This window comes from Gorilla gorilla, chromosome 10 (genome assembly GCF_029281585.2).
Source record: "Gorilla gorilla gorilla isolate KB3781 chromosome 10, NHGRI_mGorGor1-v2.1_pri, whole genome shotgun sequence".
In the NCBI taxonomy this organism is placed as follows: Eukaryota; Metazoa; Chordata; class Mammalia; order Primates; family Hominidae; genus Gorilla; species Gorilla gorilla.
In genome coordinates, this window is record NC_073234.2 from 52,695,161 (window position 1) to 52,713,602 (window position 18,442).

Genomic DNA, 18,442 nt, shown 5'->3' on the forward strand with positions numbered 1-18,442 from the left:
CCAGGGGAGGCAATTACAGTTTCTTCAGGCAATGTGGGATTAATTCCCTCAGACAGGGACAGAGGCTGCTGTCGCTGGGGTTGGGGAAGCTGCTACCACTGGGGATAGGGAGGCCAATTCCAATTGGAAAATACAGTTACCTCATTTTGGTAGACATCCACTTTCAATCCCACAGTCTCCATCTTTTTATTGCAGTGGTCTCTGGTCCATCAGACTTTGAGGAAGGGGCTAAGCTGAAATCAATCCAGGAAGAAGTCAAAAGCTGTCCTGTCCTCCTCAGTGAGTGTGTCCTGGGATGAGCTGTCCCCTGAGCCTACGCAAAGCCCCCTTCACCTCTTGGTTCTTGAGGCTGTGGATGATGGAGTTGACCATGGGAGTGAACACTGTGTAGAGGACAGAGAAGACCTTTAGAAGCAAGGGGACATGTGTTCTGTTGGGGCCACACAGACCACAATGAGGGTGCCATAAAATACCCCAACTACGGTGAGGTGGGAGGAACAGGTGAAGAAGGCTTTCTGCCTCTCATGGCCTGAGGGTATTTGCAGTACAGCCCTCAATGAAGGCAGAGGATGCCACAATCAGTAGGAAGGGGGCCAGTGTCAGGAAGCCTGAGATGCTGACTTCAGCTCCCTACGTGACTCCCACATCCCCGCAGAACTGCCTGACTACTGGAGCAAACTCACAGAAATAGTGGTCAATCTCCCTGCTGCCAGGACAGAGGTGCTGCCAGGGCCATAGTGAAGGCAGAGGAGAAGAAGCCACTGAACCAAGCACCAGCGGCCAGGCAGTGACAAAACCAGGTGCTCATCAGGGCAGGATAGTGAAGGGGGCAGCAGATGGCCAAGTAACAGTCATAGGACACGGCAGATAGCAGGAGGCACTCAGCTGCAGCCAGCGAGGAAAACACGTAGAACTGAGCCAGACAGCTGACTAGAGAGATGACTTCCTTCCCCTCCAAGAAACTCTGCAACAGCCATAGTATGACGTTGGAGGTATAGCCAATCTCCAGCAGGGAGAAGTGGCAGAGGAAGAAGTACATTGGTGGGTGCAGTGTCTGACTAGAGGCCACAGCCAGCATGATGAGGGCATTGCCCCCAACTGTCACCACATAGATGGCCAGGAAGAGAGTGAAGGGAAGGAAGCCCAGGTATTGCAGCTCCCCGAGGCCCACTGGGATCAGCCAGGTGGTCTGGTTCCCACTGTCACCACTGGACTGCTTCTTCTTCCAGGTCTGGGCCCAAGAGAAGAGAGGAAGGTAGTTAATATTAACCAAGATACTATTATGGCCACACTCCATGCTTGGCTTATCCATTTACTCATCACAGCATGCATCAGAGACAGGCCTTATTGTCTCCCAGATGTGGAAGAGAAACTAAGACCCGTTTGTTCAAGTCAATGATTCCAGGTCATTATGATGGAGTCATGATGTGAACCCAGGTTTGCCTGACTCTAAGGCTACCGAATGGTCTACTGTTCTACAGTGCTTTCCCAACCTGCTCCACCCATATTTTTTTTTTTTTTTGAGATAGGGTCTCACCCAGGCAGGAGTGTAGTGGTGCGATCACAGCTCACTACAGCCTCGACTTCCTGGGCTCAAGCCATCCTCCCACCTCAGCCTCCCAAGTAGCTGGGACTACAAGCACATGCCACCATGCCTGCCACTTAAAAAAAAATTTAACAGAAATGAAGTCTCCCTATATCGTCCAGGCTGGTCTCAAATTTCTGGGCTCAAGCGATCCTCCCAAAGTTCTGGGATTATAAGCGTGAGCCACTGCACCTGGCCCCAAACCTTTAAAAAAGTGATAGAAATGTCAAAATTAGAGAGCAGCATAATGTTCTTCCAATCCGCAGGGAGCTATTTACCTGGAGGTCCTGGCTGGGCACCAACAGGAGGACCACAGCTGGTGAACTGTGGAAGGGTAGGAGGCGTGCGCATCGCCTCTAGGAGAGTTGGTCCTACTCTGAAGTCATGCACGTTCCTGAGGCTGCCACTCATCTCAGACTATTTTTTCTTTCCAAGAAAATGAGACTTGGAAATCCAGATGAGCAATCTATATCATCTATTCAGCAAGATATGCAACACAGAAAGATCTGAATTAACCCAGATCCCACCCCCCTGGGAAACCACTCTTTCTCTTTGGACAGGTGGCCTGGTGACCCTTGGTAAAGCCATTTCCACACTTTGCCCAGTCTCCGATCAGTTTGTTGGAAACTGGAAACACTCTATTTATCTTGGTTCTCCTGCCTTGTATTTTCCATACAGGTCAAATGCTCAGTTTATCTTAACTAACTGTGGGTTCTTTAGAAACTTCTCTTCTGGCGTAGGTTTCCTTCTCTCAGTTATTGCAGCACTACCTTTCCACCAAACACATAGGAGGACTTTGTGGAATGAATACATAAATTAATATATGAATTCATTACAATAATTTTCCAACAGCAAATTGCCATGAAAAAATTGCACCATCTGACAGTTAACGCTAGAGTCAAAGAGACATTTAAATGACTACTAAAATAGAGGAGGAATCATTGGGTCATCCCCTACAGTTGAGGGAATATTGGAAGCTTGGGATGGAATCATAAATAAGAATGGATATGGAAATCAAAAATATGTGTGTGCATAGGAGGAAGAAACCAGAAAGCCCAATGTGATAGAGAGTTTTCTCACTTTTGAAGTTAAGAAAGGTGACATCTCACATTAGCCGATGGCAGTGAGAACAGAGGGTTTTTCTGTTCCTGGCCTGATCCTACCTTTTCCTTTGGCTTTGGGCTTACATCATGCAGACCCACATTCAGTCATATGGGGATACAGACATGGAACAAACTGAATGCTTTCATATGTATTTGAACATATTCTGTCTTCTATATACTAATGATTTCTTAAAGAGCCAAGGAGTGACTTGAATTGAGAGTGAAATAGGACCTGGGTTTAGCAGAAAGAGGGAGCAAAGGAAGAAACTAGTTAAACTAACCAAATCAACCAACCAGTCAACTGACCCGAAACTTCTGAAGTCTACACTCTGAGCCAATGCTTATGATTATAAAGTTAGAAGCACTGCTCTTGCCAACCAATGAATTTGACCTTGGTTCCTGGTAAAATTCCTAAATAGATGCTATGTAGAATAGTTGGAAGTCCCATAAGGGATTACCAGGATCTTTGTCATGCTGAACCTAATGTAAAACCTCATAATAATATCTTTTATTGACAGTACTAATAATTTAACAATCAAGAGAAAGGAGCAGAGAAAGGGCATGTTAATCTCAGTAAAGCTTCATAAAAAGATGATGACTGTGTGCTTAGAGATAACGCTTTTTAGCCTGGCGCAGTGGCTCACGCCTGTAATCCCACCACTTTGGGAGGCCGAGGCAGGCGGATCACGAGGTCAGGAGTTCAAGACCAGTCTGACCAACATAGTGAAACCCTGTCTCTACTAAAAATACACAAAAAATTAACCAGGTGTGGTGGTGTGCGCCTGTAATCCCAGCTACTCAGGAGGCTGAGGCAGGAGAATGGCGTGAACCTGGGAGGCGGAGGTTGCTGTGAGCCACGATCGTGCCAATGCACTCCAGCCTGGGCGACAGAACGAGACTCCATCTCAAAAAAGAAAAAAAGAAAAAAGATAACGCTTTTAGTTTGGCTACCATACACCAAAATTATTCGTTAATGACTAAAAATCTGGAGAAATCTGTCTAGTGAAAAGGAGAATGTGTTGTAGATCTTATCTTCGTCACCTATTTTAGCAATGACTTCAATAGGCTTAGTAAGCATGCATGGCTCATCAAACTTCAGATGATATGAAACAAAGAGGGAAAATCAATATTGTAAGCAACAATTATAATTCAAAATAATCTTGCCTTTTGGAATACCAAACTAAAAACAAAACGGAGTTTAACAGAGGCACATATAAAATCTGCATGTAGATTTTAACAACCGGTTACACAAGTATAGGAAGGGTAAGACCCAACTTAGTAGCCAATTATGTGAAAATAATTTGGGCTTTTTGTTGACCATCATGAATTTTTTCTTTTTTTTCTTTTTGAGATGGATTCTGGCTCTGTCGCCCAGGCTAGAGTGCAGTGGTACGATTTCAGCTCACTGCAACCTCCACCTCCCAGGCTCAACCGATTCTCCTGCCTCAGCCTCCCAAGCAGCTGGAACTACAGGTGCCCACCACCGAGCCCGGCTACTTTTTTGTATTTTCAGTAGAGACGGGGTTTCACTGTGTTAGCCAGGATGGTCTCAATCTCCTGACCTCGTGATCTGCCCGCCTCAGCCTCCCAGAGTGCTGGGATTACAGGCGTGAGCCACCGCGCCTGGCGTGAGTATCATGAATTAGGGCTTGAAAACTGTGAAATACAAGGAATATATGAAGAATGTAGAGAATCTGGAAAAGACAAAATGAATGGAAGAATATGATAACTGTTTTCAAATATTTGAGAGACTCTTATAAAGAAGAGGAATTATATTTAATTCACAGAACAAGGACCAAGGGTGTGGTGGTGCTGGAAATCCCATGATTACTCATCTGTGCTGGCTTCCTAGAGGTGATTCTTAAGGGGTTAACTATTGTTATTTACTGCATTTTTTAGGGGGTTTGAAAATAAGATGAGGCTCGGGGGACAGGGTCAGTGTGGGTGAAGTGGAATTTCTTCCTAGAGCCTCCAGAAGTTTGTTGGCAAATATGGGCCTCATCCACAGGAACCTCCCAGAGCAAACAAAAAAAAAATGATAAACTCTCTTCTGTATGTTTAGGTTGGGTCAGTGGTGGTCCTCTCTGTAGGCAGAGAGCAGGGTTGACCTATATGAACGCCAGATACTCAAGCTCAGTGAAGATGGGGGCGGACCTGCTTTGGGCTTGGAGTCAACTTCTCTCCTGGACGTCTTTACCCCTAGACTAAATTCTTCTGCCAGCTGACAGCTCTGTGGACTTTCTGCTTCTCTCCTGTGGAGTCTCCACATGTTATTGACTCCCTACACCCTAGGGTGCTCACAGAAGACAGTTGTCCCTATTCCATATGTGCTGCTATGGATGCAACTGCCTTTTCTAGAGGAGGAGAGCGCCCCTCCCTTGTGCAGGTTGGAGAAGAGCCTCCTTGGAGAGGAGATGTAGTTTGGAGCCAACTGGAGCAGCTGCATCTGTCTTTTGGTTCCAGGGAAATGTTCAGGTCTACAAGGGACCACATCCATGTGTTTCATTCAAACCTAATTACCTCCCCCTTATGAGTGGGGAAAGACTGGCAAGACATAAGAATAACCATAATAGCCAAATGCTGTGGCTCATGCCTATAACCCCAGCACTTTGGGAGGCTGAAGAGGGAGGATCACTTGAGCCAAAAAGTTCAAGACCAGCCTGGGAAACATAGTAAGACCCCATCTCTACAAAAAAAAAAAAAAAAAAAAAATTAGCCGGTTATGGTGGCATATGCCTGTAGTCCCAGCTACTCTGGAGCCTGTGGTGGGAACTTCGCTTGAGCCCAGGAAGTTGAGGATGCAGTGAGCCATAATTGCACCACTGCACTCCAGCCTGGGTGACCAAAAAGAAAATAGCCACAATGAAAGCCAGCGTTTATGGAATACTTTATAATTCATAAAGCAAATATTAACTGATTAGCTGATTTAATAAATATTCAATTCTCAGAATGAACCCCAAGGTGAAATGTATGTTATAACTTGTTCTTGCAGCATTGGGGTGAGCTATCAAGAGTGTTGAGAGGTGAAGCCAGCTGGATTTCTGGGTCGAGTCGGGACTTGGAGAAATTTTCTGTCTAACAAGAGGATTGTAAAATGCACCAATCAGTGCTCTGTAGCTAGGATTGTAAAATGCACCAATCAGCACTCTGTGGCTAGCTAGAGGTTTGTAAAATGTGCCAGTCAGCACTCTGTAAAAACGCACCGATCAGCGCTCTGTGTCTAGCTAAAGGATTGTAAATGCAACAATCAGCACTCTGTGTCTAGCTAAAGGATTGTAAATGCACCAATCAGCACTCTGTGAAATGGACCAATCAGCACTCTGTAAAATGGACCAGTCAGCAGGACATGGGAGAGGCCAAATAAGGGAATAAAAGCTGGCCACCCCAGCCAGCACCAGCAACCCACTCAGGTCACTTTCCATGCTGTGGAAGCTTTGTTCTTTCACTCTTCACAATAAATCTTGCTGCTGCTCACTCTTTGTGTCTGCACCACCTTTAAGAGCAGTAACACTCGCCACAAAGGTCCGTGGGTTCATTCTTGAAGTCAGCGAGACCACAGACCCACCAGAAGGAAGAAACTCCAGACACATCTGAAGAAACTCCAGACACATCTGAAGGAACAAACTCTGGACACACCATCTTTAAGAGCTGTAACACTCACTGCGAAGGTCTGCGGCTTCGTTCTTGAAGTCAGCAAGACCAAAAGCCTGCTGGAAGGAACCAACTCTGGACACAGTGTGACCTCTAAGGGCTAAATCAACAGTCTTTCTACCCTGGCCTGGGTTAGGACCCTGGGGTCCCACTTTGATCTCTTAGCAGGGAGGAGGCAAGAAGAAACTGATATATAACTCAGTAGGTATTCTGTCCTGTTTAGTTGGATAGTTTAACATCACAGATTAACATAAAACCAGGTCAGATCCCTTCAAGATAATGGAGACAGACTAAAATGCAGCTGAATGACAAATGTAAATAGGAAATCCCACTGCAGTAATATAGCACTGAGTTTCTTCCATAGCAAGCAGAGAGCAGATCTGGGCCAGGAGGAGGACAGCACAGGCTCTGGGCTGGGGCTGAGATTTTCTAGGAACAGACTAGCATGGCTCTTCCTGGAAAAAACTGGACAAGTGTGTGACATTGGCAGAAGAGAGGCAGAGTAGAGAGTCTTAGGTGTAGAAAAGGTGACTCAGTCTCAAACAAAGTCTCAATAAAGCTTATAATACCTCAATATGAGCAGTAAAACTTCCTGGTCAGTCCTTCAGGATAAACTAGTTTCAAAATGTACTTGTAGATAACTACATGAACTAGTATTCTCAATAAGGCTGTTAGCTAAATCCAGTAAGATGTTGGAAGATATGTAATAAAAATAAAGTTTGGCTTTGGAATAACTGATCATCCTAAGCCATCCTTCATGAAGATAATTGGAAAACCAAGCCAACTGTCTTTCAAGACTAATCTTAGATCATGAAAAAAAAAATATGTCAACAATACATACACATTATAATAACTCTGCTATTAAAAATTTATTTCTAGTTTTTTATATGCACTTTTTATATAGCTATAATTATTATCATATGTACAATTTGAATCCTGATGTTTCACCTAACATTTTATTATAAGCATGTTATATATCCCACATTTAAAATAATAATATAATATTCATTATGTAGCTGTAGCACAATTTGCCTAACCATTTTTTCAGGGAATCTTTGGGTTGGGAGGGACTGTAAGCTATATATAGGCCAACATTTCACTAAGAGGGGAGGTTATTTATTCTCTTTGTATGTATTTCAACTGAAAAGAAGATAGTGTCTTTTTAGGGTATCTCAGTGTTTCAACAAATCAAAAATTTTAAAACATTTATTTAACATTAGTATTTTTGAGCAGTGCATCATTATTGCATACATTTATGGGATACACTGTGATATATGTATAAATGTGGCAGGATTAAATCAAGGTAATTAACATATCCATCACCTCACTTACCTATCATTTTTTTTTATGGTGAAGCATTTGAAATTTATGCCCTATTTTGAAATAAATAACACATTATTATTGACCATATTCACCCCACTGTCGCAATAGATCCCAAGACCTATTCTTCCTACCTGAAACTTTGTACCCTTTGATCAACAACTCCCCATTCCCTCCATCTCCACCCCTTTCCCCAAACTCTGGTAACCATCCTTTTAGTTTCTACGTCTGTGAGATCAACTTTATTAGATTTTACATATAAGTGAGATCATGAAGTATTTGTCTCTTTGTGCCTGGCTTATTTCACTTAGCGTAATGTCCTACAGATTTATCAACACTGTTGCAAATGATAGGATGTCACCCCTTTTAAGGCTGAATAGTATTCCATTGTGTATATATGTTACATTTTCTTTATCCATTCACCTGTTGATGGACACTTAGGTTGTTTTCATATCTTGACTATTGCAAATAATGTTGCAATGAACAGGAGGGCACAGCTATTCCTTTGACATATTTGTTTCAGTTCCTTTGGATATATATCCAGAAGTGGGATTAATGAGTTGTATGGTAATTCTATTTTAGTTTTTTGAGGAACCTCCATATCATTTTTCATAATGGCTGTACTAATTTGCATTCCCACCATCAATATATAAGAGTTCCCTTTTCTCCACATCCTCTCTAACACTTGTTATCTTTCATCTTTTTGATAAAAGTCATTCTAACAGGTATGAAGTGATATCTCATTGTGGTTTTAATTTGCGTAATAATTAGTAACGCTGAGCAGTTTTTCATGTATTTATTGGTCATTTATATGACTTTTGAGAAATGTCTGTTCAGGTCCTTAGCCCATTTTTTAATTGGGTTAACTTATAAATAAACGTTTTGGAGCTCCACACGTTAGGCATTATTGGATGATCAAGACATAGGATCTGCCTGCAGATTAACTATGGTACAGTATGGAATATGTGACAACTGCTACAAAAGAGCTGCATAGTTTATTGAGAAGGGATTAAGGGAAGTTAATGGAGAGAGTGGAATATGCACTAGAATGTAAAACAGTAGAGGTTTTAGAAAGTTAAAAATGAGGGGGCTGGGCGTGGTGGCTCAAGCCTGTAATCCCAGCACTTTGGGAGGCCAAGGCGGGCGGATCAGAAGGTCAGGAGATCAAGATCATCCTGGCCAACATGGTGAAACCCTGCCTCTACTAAAAATACAAAAATTAGCTGGGCTTGTTGGTGGGCGCCTGTAATCCCAGCTACTCAGGAGGCTGAAGCAGAAGAATTGCTTGAACCCAGGAGGCAGAGGTTGTAGTGAGCCAAGATTGTGCCACTGCACTCCAGCCTAGGTGACAGAGGGAGACTCCATCTCAAAAAAAAAAAAAAAAAAAAAAAGAAAGTTAAAAATGAGGGTAAGGTCTTCAGCTTCCACCCATGACGGAGTGACTGGTACCAGTCTAGTCCTCCTGATGTAAACAACTACAAAATGGACAACACATAAAATATCTGTTTCCAGCTACTGGAAAACATATAGCACAGAACCTTAATTCCTTAGAGAAGGTAAGTCCTACCATCACATTAGTTTTTGTCTTGACTCACTTTCCATACCTGGAATCCAGGAGGGCCTAAGCTGAGGAGACAGAGATCAGAGTTTGGAGAGGCAGAGATTGTTTAAATTTGTAGGGCAGAAGAGGAGGGAGGTATAGTGAGAAAGAATTTCAGAAACCTATGTAGGAATCTCATGAGACTTTGGCTGAATATTACTAGGAGCTGTAAGTTAAGTAACCACTAGAACTCATACAGAATGGGAGATGTTAGAGCTCCAACCATTCAGGCTGGAGAGATCTCATTGAAAACTGGGGGTATGCAGCAGATATCTCAGAAAGGTCACACCTTAGGTATAGGTATAAATCAGTCAAAGAATAAAAGCTAATCTAGACCTATTCGAACAAAACTTAAAAACAAAGCTCGAAAAGATTAAACTGAACCTTAAGTATCTTAACTGTCTACTAGAACAAGGCCAAGCGGATCACGAGGTCAGGAGATTGAGACCAGCCTGACCAATATGGTGAAACCCCCTCTCTAGTAAAAATACAAAAATTAGCCGGGCGTGGTGGCACGCGCCTGTAATCCCAGCTAGTCAGGAGGCTGAGGCAGGAGAATTGCTTGAACCCGGGAGGCGGAAGTTGCAGTGAGCCGAGATTGCGCCACTGCACTCCAGCCTGAGCAACAGAGGATCCATCTCAAAAAAAACAAACAAACAAACAAAAAAAAATCCAGACACGCAACAACAGGATATCCATAATGTCCAGCATCTAATAGAACGATTAGTAGAAATACAAAGAAGCAGATAAATGTGACCACTAACCAGAGAAAAATGATAAAAGACATCAGCAAGATGGCAGAATAAAAAATTCCAGACCCTCTTTCTTCCATGAGAACATGAACTTAACCATATATAAACCTGTTTGAAAAATCCAGAAACCAGTTAATAGGTTCTTGCCCCTCAGTTGAGTGCGAAGGCAACCCCATCAAAACTTAGCAGGAAAATGTATGACATTCTCTCACCCTTCCCTCTGGCACGGCGTGACATAATCTGAAGGAAACCTCCAACTCTCCACTTCTTCCTGGGAAGGGAAAGGAGTGAAATGTGCATCCAACATTCTGATTTATGAAGATGCTGTTGAGGGAGCTGCCCAAATTTAAGCACTGACAGGAACAGTGCTCAGGTTGGGGCTGGTTAAGGACAAAGGTAATCAACGTGGTTTGTTCCAGCACCAGAATCTGCAGTACCACAGACAAACACTAGGTGGAACTCCAGTACCGCAGCTTTCTACAGCACCTGAGAAGCGGCAGCATTGCAGACAGACACAAGAGCTCCTGAGTAGAAACCGGCAAACATCTTCATTTAGGTTGACTATGGTGAAGCAAATTTTCATATCCATCATCTCATGCAGTTACTCATGGTTCTTGTTTTTGTGGCAAGAGCAGCTAAAATATACTCATTTAGCTTGAATCCCATATACAGTACAATTTTATTACCTATGATCCTCATGTTGTATGTACATTTGATCTCTAGATTCGTTCATCCTATATATCTGCCACTTTGCATTCTCTGACATACATCTCCTCATTTCCTCCTCACACCTGCTCCTGGTAACCAGCGTTTTGTTCTGTAATAAATGAACTTTAAATATAAATATAAACATGAGAATATGTCATGAAAATGATTATCATAAGAAAGTTGTACTTGTCAAGGTGATTAAAGTAAAACAACAACAACAACAACAACAACAACAACAAAACAACAACAAAGAAAGCTGTAGTGGTTGTATTAATGTAAGACAAAACAGAGTTCCAAACAAGAAATTTTCTAGGAATAAATAAGAATTTATATAATGATAACGAGTTAAATTCATCAAGAAGGCAGAACAATCTGAAATGTGTGTGGACTCAATAACAGAGCTTCAAAATGAATGAGGGAAAAACTGATAGAGCTGAAATGACTACAGTTGGATATTTCAACGTTCTTCTCTCAAGCATTTATTCAACGAGTAGTCAGAAAATCAGTATGTATGTAGAAAACTTACAAAACACTATCAACCAACTTGATATGATTGACATTTATAGTACACTTCATGTATAACAGCAAGAAAGACTTTCTCACCAAAATAGACCATATGCTGGACTATAAAACAAAACTCAATAAATTTCAAAGAATTAAGATAAAGCTGAATATTTTCTATTACCACAAGGGGAGTAAATTAGAAATAAGCAACAATAAAATATCTAGAATTTAAGCAACATACCTTTATTTTATTATGATTTTTTTTTTTTTTTTGAGATAGAGGCTCGCTCTGCCACCAGGCTGGAGTGCAGTGATGCGATCTCGGCTCACTGTAACCTCTGCCTCCCGGGTTCAAGCGATTCTCTTGCCTCAGCCTCCCGAGTAGCTGGGACTACAGACACACACCACCACACCCGGCTAATTTTTTGTATTTTAGTAGAGACGGGGTTTCACCATGTTGGCCAGGCTGGTCTCAAATTCCTGACCTCGTGAACCCGCCTCGGCCTCCCAAAGTGCTGGGATTATAGATGTGAGCTGGGATTATAGATGTGCGCCCAGCCTATTATTATGATTTTTTGAGAGACATAGTCTCACTCCATTGTGCAGGCTGGAGTGCAGTGGTGTGATCATAGCTTACTGTAACCTCAAACTCCTGGACTCAAATAATCTTCCTGTTGCAGCCTCCTGAGTGGCTGGGACTAGAGACATGTGCCACTATATCTGCTTAATTAATTTTTTTTTTTTGCAGAGACAAGGTCTTGCTATATTGCCCAGGCTGGTCTCAAACCCCCTGGACCCAAAAAATTCTCCTGCCTTGGCCTCCCAAAGTGCTGGCATTACAGGCATGAGCCATTGTACCTCACATGCAATGTGTGTTTTAATAACCCATGGGTAAAGGAAGAAATCACAAGGGAAATTAGAAAATATTTTGAACTAAATTATAATAATTACATATGAAAAATTGTGAAATGCTGCTAAATCAGTGCTTAGAAGAAACTTTATGTCTTTAAATGCTTATGTTAGAAAGATAAGTATTTAAAACCAATAATTTAAGCTTCCACTTTAACAAGGTAGATCAGGAAGAGCAAGATGGACTCAGAGTAAATAGAACAGAGAAAATAATAAAGAATGGAAATCAATGAATATAAAGGAGAAAAACCAATAAAACAAAAATTAGTTTTTAAAAATTGGAAACAGGGTATTGTTCTGTCATTCAGGCTGGAGTGCAGTGATATGATCATGGCTCACTGCAGCCTCAACCTCTTGGGCTCAGGGGATCCTCCCATCTCAGCCTCCCAAGTAGCTGGAACTACAGGTATACACCACCATGCCTGGCTAATGTTTTTGATTTTTTGTAGAGTCAGGGTTTCACCATGTTGCCCAGGCTGGTCTTGGACTCCTAGGCTCAAGTGGTCTGGCCTTCCAAATTGCTGGGATTACAGGCAAAAAATTAGCTCTTTGAAAAAAATCAATAAAATTGATAAATTATCAGCTAAATTGACTTAAAAAAACCCAGACAAACACAAATTATCAATATCAATAAACAAAAGAAGAGGTATCACTACAAACCCTACAGATATTAAAAGAATTAAAAGGCAGTATTATGAACAACCTTATGCCAATACATTTGACAATTTAAATAAAAATTTTAAATTACTTGAAAGATGCTAATGACCAGAATGACATAAGAATTAATACAAATCTGAACAATCTTATATCTATAAAAGAAATTAAACTCATAATTGCTGTAGTTTGGTAGACTCAGCCATTCCAGTCTGCTGGTTTTGGAGAATATAAAGTCTGGATGAGGAAAGGTCCCTCACAAAGCAACACAGCCACCTTGCCAGACTGTGGTCAGGCTGCTTCTTTAAGCGGGACCCCAGTTCATTCTTCCTCACTGGGTGCAACCTCTCTGTGGGAACTTCAGCCACTCCAGCTAGGGTTCTACAGAAAAAGCTCTGATCTCTCCCTGGGATAGAGCCCCTGGGGGGAGGTGCAGCTGCTGTCTTTGTGGTTTGGTTGACTCAGTCTGTTCCAGCCTATCAGCTTTGGAGAATACAAACAGTCTGGACAAGGAAGGGTTCCCCCCAGTGCAGCACACCTGCTCTACCAAAAAGCAGTCAGATTGCTTATTTATTTATTTTTGAGACGGAGTCTCATTCTGTCCCCCAGGCTGGAGTGCAGTGGCGTGATCTCGGCTCATTGCATGCTCCACCTCCCAGGTTCATGTCATTCTCCTGCCTCAGCCTCCCGAGTAGCTGGGACTACAGGCACCTGCCACCACACCTGGCTAATTTTTTTTTTTGTATTTTTTTAGTGGAGATGGGGTTTCACCATGTTAGCCAGGATGGTCTCGATCTCCTGACCTCGTGATCCACCTGCCTCGGCCTCCCAGGGTGTTGGATTACAGGCATGAGCTCACTGTGCCTGGTACAGATTGCTTATTTAAGTGGGTCCCTGATCCCATTCCTCCTGACTGGGTGAGACCTCCCAACAGGGGTCTCCAGACACCTCCTACCAGTGTGTTTGGGCCAGCAACAGGTCAGTACCCACCTGGGACAACGTTTCCAGAGGAAGGAGCTGGCAGCCATCTTTGCTGTTTTGCAGCCTTCACTGGTGATACCTCCAAGTACTGGAAAAAACAATGCAACTAGGGTCTGGAGTGGACCCCCAGCAAACCACAGAAGCCTTACAGTAGTGTAGCTTGACTGTTAAGAGAAAAACAAACAAGCAAACAAACAGAAAACAACAGCAACAACGTCAACAAAAAAGACCCCACAAGAAGTCTGTTCAAAGGTTAGCAACCTCAAAGATTGAAGGTTGATAAGCCCACAAAGATGAGGAAGAATCAATGCAAAGAGGCTGAAAACTCAAAAAGCCAGAGGGCCTTTTCTCCTCCAAATGACCACAACACTTTTCCAGCAAGGACACAAAACTGGGCTCAGGCTGAGATGGCTGAATTGACAGAAGTAGGCTTCAGATGATGGGTAATAATGAACCTCACTGAACTAAAAGAGTGTGTTCTAACCCAATGCAAAGAAGCTAAGAATCATGATAAAACAATATAGGAGGCTGGGTGCAGTGGTTCATGCCTATAATCCCAGGACTTTGGAGGCTGAGGCAGGCAGATCACGAGGTCAGGAGTTTGAGACCAGACCGGCCAACATGATGAAAACTGTCTGTACCAAAAATACAAAAAAATTAGCTGGGCACAGTGGCACTTGCCTGTAATCCCAGCTAATTGGGAGGCTGAGGCAGGAGAACCACTGAACCCAGGAGGCAGAGGTTGCAGTGTGCTGAGATCACGCCACTGCACTCCAGCCTGGGTGACAGAGCAAGTCTCCACCTCTACAAAATACAAAATGAAACAATACAGGAGCTAATAGCCAGAATAGCCAGTTTAGAGAGGAACAAAACAGACCTGATGGAGCTGAAAACACAACATGAGAACATCACAATGTATCACAAGTATCAATAGCAGAATAGACCAAGTGGAGAAAAGAATCTCAGAGCTTCAAGACTATCTTGCTGAAATAAGACAGGCAGACAAGAATAGTAATAATCTCGGAGCTTGAAGACAATCTTTCTGAATAAGACAGGCAAAAAAGAATGAAAAGGAATGAACAAAACCTCAGAGAAATATGAGACTGTTTAAAAAGACCTAACCTGTGACTGATTGGGGTACCTGAAAGAGATGGGGCAAATGGAGCCAGGTTGGAAAACATACTACAGAATATCATCCAGGAGAACTTCTGCAACCTAGCAAGACAGACCAACATTCAAATTCAGGAAATGCAGAAAACTCCAGTAAGATACTCCATGAGAAGATCAACCCCAAGACACATAATCCTCAGAGTCTCCAAGGTCTACATGAAAGAAAAAAATGTTAAGGGCAGCCAGAAAGAAAGGCTAGGTCACTTACAAAGAAAAACCCATCACACTAAAGCAAACCTCTCAGTGGAAGCCATACAAGCCAGAAGAGATTGAGGGCCAATATTCAACATTCTTAAAGAAAAGAATTTCCAACCTGGAATTTTATATCTAGCCAAGCTAAGCTTCATATGCAAAGGAGAACTAAGACCCTTTTCAGAGAAACAAATGCTTAGGGAATTCATCACCACCAGGCCTGCCTTGCAAGAGCTCCTGAAGGAAGCACTAAATATGGAAAGGAAAACCATTACCAGCCACTATAAATATACAGTGAAGTACACAGACCAGTGACACTATGAAGCAACCACATAAACAAGGTCTGCAAAATAACCAGCTAGCATCATGATGACAGGATCAAATTCACACATAACAACACTAACCTTAAATGTTAACGGGCTAAATGCCCCAATTAAAAGACACAGAATGGCAAACTGGATAAAGAGGTAAGACCCATTGGTATGCTGTCTTCAAGAGACACATCTCATGTGCAAAGACACACATAGACTCAAAATAAAGGGATGGAGGAAAGTTTACCAAGCAAGTGGAAAGCAGAAAAAATCAGGGGTTGCAATCCTAGTTTCTAACAAAACTAATTTTAAACCAGCAAAAATAAAAAAAGACAAAGAAGGGCATTACACAATGGTAAAGGGTCCAATTCAACAAGAAGAGCTAATTATCCTAAACATGTGCACCCAATATAGGAGCACCCAGATTAATAAAGCAGGTTCTTAGAGACCTACAAAGAGACTGAGACTCCCACGCAATAATAGTGGGAGATGTTAACACCCCACTGACAATATTAAACAGATCATTGAGAAAGAAAATTAACAAATATATTCAGGACATGAACTCAGCTCTGGATCAAGTGGACCTGACAGATATCTACAGCACACTCAACCACAAAACAACAGAGTATACATTCTTCTCATTGCTACACAGCACTTGCTCTGAAATTGATCACATAATTGGAAGTAAAACACTTCTCAGCAAATGCAAAAGAACTAAAATAATCTCTCAGACCACAGTGTAATCAAGTTAGAACTCAAGATTAAGAAATTCACTCAAAATTACACAACTACATGGAAATTGAACAACCTGCTCCTGAATGACTCTTGGGTACATAATGAAATTAAGTTAGAAATCAAGAAGTTCTTTGAAACTAATCAGAACAAAGAGACAATGTACCACAATCTCTGGGACACAGCTAAAGCAATGTTAAGCGGGAAATTTATAGCACTAAATGCCCACATCAAAAAAGCTAGAAAAACATCAAATTAACACCTAACATGTCAACTAAAAGTACTAGAGAACCAAGAGCAAACAAACCCCAAAGCTAGTGGAAGACAAGAAATAACTAAGATAAGAGCTGAACTGAAGGATGAGAGCTGAACTGACACAAAAAATCCATTAAAACATCAATGAATCCAGGAGCTGGTGTTTTGAAAAAAATTATTAAAATAGATAGACTAATAAGGAAGAAAAGAGAGATGATTCAAATAAACACAATCAGAAGTGATAAGGGAGATATCAGCACTGACCCCACAGAAATGCAAACAACCATCAGAGAATACTATAATCACTGCTATGCATATAAACTAGAAAACCTATGCCATTTGGAGTGGCTCATGCCTGTAATCCCAGCACTTAGGGTGGCTGAGGCCGGTGGATCACCTGAGGTCAGGAGTTTGAGACCAGCCTGGCCAACACGGGGAAACCCTGTCTCTACAAAAAATACAAAAATTAGCCAGGAGTAGTGTGCATGCCTGTAGTCCCAGCTACCAGGGTGGCTGAGGGAAGAGAATTGCTTGAAACTGGGAGGTGGAGGTTCCAGTGAGCCAAGATGACACCACTGCACTCCAGCCTGGGAGACAAGAGTGAAACTCCATCTCAAAAAAAAAAAAGAAAAAAAATCCACCTCTGCATCTGAGGTTTTCAGTGCCTCCACTGGCCAACATGGTGAAACCCCATCTCTACTGAAAATACAAAAATTAGCCAGGTGTGGTGGCACATGCCTATAGTCCCAGCTACTAGGGAGGGTGAGGCAGGAGGATCTCTTGAACCCAGGAGGTGGAAGCTGCAGTGAGCCAAGATCACACCACTGCACACCAGCATGGGTGACAGAGCAAGACCCTGTCTCAAAAAACAAACAAACAAGCAAACAAACAAACAAAATTAAAAAATCTAGAAGAAATGGACAAATTTCTGGACATGTACACCCTCCTGAGACTGAACCAGGAAGAAATTGAATCTGTGAATAGACCAATAACGAGTTTTAAAATTGAGGCAGTAATAAATAAGCCTACCAACCAAAAAAAAAAAAAAAAAATAGCCCAGGACCAGACAAATTCACAGCTGAATTCTACCAGAGGTTTGAAGAGGAGCTGGTACCATTTCTATTGAAACTACTGCAAAAAATTGAAAAGGAGGGACTCCTCCCTTACTTATTTTATGAGGCCAGCATCATCCTGATACCAAAACATGGCAGAGATGCAACAAAAAAACAAAACCCCACGGCAATATCCTTGATGAATATTGATGTAAAAGTCTTCAGTAAAATACTGACAAACTGAATCCAGCAGCATATCAAAAACCTTATCCACCATGATCAAGTTGGCTTCATCCCTGGGATGCAAGTTTGGTTTAACATACACAAATCAATAAACGTAATTCATCACATAAATGGAACTAAAGACAAAAACCACATGACTATCTCAATAAATGCAGAAAAGGCCTTTAATAAAATTCAACATCCCTTCACGTTTAAAACAGTGAACAAGCTATCGAAGGAGCATACCTCAAAATAATAAGAGCCATCTATGACAAACCCACATGCTAACACCATACGGAATAGGCAAAAGCTAGAAGCATTCCCCTTGAAAACTGACACAAGGATACTCTCTCTCACCACTTCTATTTAACATAGTATTGAAAGTTCTGGCCAGGGCAATCAGGCAACAGAAAGAAATAAAGAGTTTTCAAAATAGGAAGAGAGGAAGTCAAATTATGTTTGTTTGCAGATGACATGATCTTATATATAGAAAACCCCATTGTCTCAGCACAAAGCTTCTTAAGCTGATAAGCAACTTCAGCAAAGTCTCAGGATACAAAATCAATGTGCAAAAATTGCTAGCATTCCTATACACCAAAAACAGGCAAGCAGAGAGCCATATTATGAATGAACTCCCATTCACAATTGTTACAAAAAGAGTAAAATACCTAGGAATACAGCTAACAAGGGAGGTGAAGGATCTCTTCAAGGAGAACTACAAACCACTGCTCAAAGAAATAA

The 18,442-nt window shown here is 41.9% G+C and overlaps 1 pseudogene; it reads right to left on the reverse strand.

Moving 5' to 3' along the window:
* Positions 1-276: 276 nt before the first annotated feature.
* LOC101146814 (olfactory receptor 11A1-like) lies at positions 277-1,297 on the reverse strand (annotated as a pseudogene).
* Between the last annotated feature and the right edge of the window lie 17,145 nt (positions 1,298-18,442).